This window comes from Diorhabda sublineata, chromosome 2 (assembly GCF_026230105.1).
Source record: "Diorhabda sublineata isolate icDioSubl1.1 chromosome 2, icDioSubl1.1, whole genome shotgun sequence".
Taxonomy (NCBI): domain Eukaryota; kingdom Metazoa; phylum Arthropoda; class Insecta; order Coleoptera; family Chrysomelidae; genus Diorhabda; species Diorhabda sublineata.
In genome coordinates, this window is record NC_079475.1 from 33,427,121 (window position 1) to 33,429,162 (window position 2,042).

Sequence of the window (2,042 nt, forward strand, 5' to 3'; positions counted from 1 at the left end):
TAAATATTACTTTGGAAAGAGATAAATATAGCTTGAGAAAACTAAAGAACATGCTTTTGAAGTACATCAAACTAAAAAGTTAGAAATATTTTTTTCAAACACACACACAAACACAAACAAACTCACAAGCTTAGAAACCCACATGCAGGTGGTACTAATAGTAGCGTGTTAAAAAAAGCTAATCTTGTATTTTTGAATAAGACGAGATAATACATTATACTTAATAGACAATTCGACTAACTATACCAAGATCAAGAACAACTGAAAACTAGTTAATAAAACTTTCATGTCTTATTTTTTTTAAATCGACATTAACTTAATTCAGAGATGGAGGTGTAAAGTAACTCGAAGAGCTGGATGTGTCAAGTTGCAATACTAAAAGCAATATTTAGGCAAAAGAAAAAATTTAAAAACCTTTATGAATCAGCCAACCCGGAAATTTTCGAAAAATATACTGTCATAAACTCAGTGACATTATAATAGGATTATAAAATGATGTTAATTAGAAAAATGTTATAGAGTCACATCACAGATAAGTAAGGATGACATATATATTGTCTCAGGATATGATATATAGATAATAATGTGGCGGGAAACATCGTTAAATCGATCAGTTTCACAATTTGAAAGCTCAGCTATTTTTAAGCATTCTGTATCGATAGTGAAGTTTTTACTTTTTCTATTTCTAATTCTGCTAATTATTGGAGACAATCTAAATTATTTGACGTCATTTTTATCAGGATAAGGTACCGGCGGAGCAAGTGCTCAATTGTCTCTTTTCTTTACCGTTACACTCTTCGTAACAATTGGCCAATTCGATCTGGATAGTATCGTATAATCACAATCACTTCTGTATGACCATATAACTGATTTTTGAGTCTGATTCTTACATCTTGTGATAATTTTATTGGTAGTGGCACTGTAATTGTATAGTGCTCATGTACAGAGGCTTACTTAAGTGTCACGAATCCAGGAAAGTGCATCGCTACAACTTTTTACGATTTTTGATTTTATTTTTGATGCTTTCACTGGCTATCTGGATAGATTGTTATGTTTCTGCTTCATTCACCACTTTTTCTCCATAATTTGGCACCCATGTTTTATGAGTTTATTCACTAATTCATCTGTCCCTCCTGTTTTATTATGTTTTCGTTTGTTTATCACGTCATTACTTTCCACTTCCCTAAATTTCTCTTCATTTTCTAGTATTATACTGTTATCACTTAAATCATCTTCTTCAAATTCACTGCCTTCTTCCGTTAATTATTTTTTTTCTTTTATATTTGCTGTAGCTCGTTTTCTGTTTTGTTTCTTCATATGTTGATATAATTTCACATTATTTTTATTATTATCATTTTCCAAGTTGTCCATACTGTCATTGAGCCAATTTATTCTCTTTGTTTCAATTATCTTCGTGCTCTTGTTTCTTATTTTTCTATATTATCCTAATCATCTTCGTTCGTAGTTCTCAGTTGGCAGTCATTTCAACGTAGCTTCTTTTTTCTCTTTAATTTTTATTGAACATTCTTGGTTAAACCATTTATCTTTTGTACAAATAACTTCCTGAGTTGTACTTTTCTTAATCTCTTCCCAATGCTCATCAATAGTATCTTTTTCTTTTCTTTTTTGTCGTTGCTTTTATATTTATTTTCTGTATTAGTTCTCACTCGTTTTTAGTTTCTGCACATTCTATCCTCTGCTTTTTGTCGTGTTGTTTAATATATTTACCATTCTTAATTTCATTTTGATTATTACTCAATGAACACCTATTCCTTTGTATGATCTTACATCTTGTATCATCTTTGATCTTCTTTTTGATATTAAGACGTGATCTATTTGGTTTACTGTTGAGTTCCTTGGCTAAACTACATATTCCACCTCCATTATCGTTAGTTGTTTCAAGAAAGGAGTGTTTCCTTGCCACACTGCTTAAGTAGTTTTCTTTTCCTATTTTTGCATTCATATCTCCAATAATTATTAATTCATCATGTCTTATCTTTACACACAGCATGGTGATACCGGTGTGCACATGGTAGAAAACA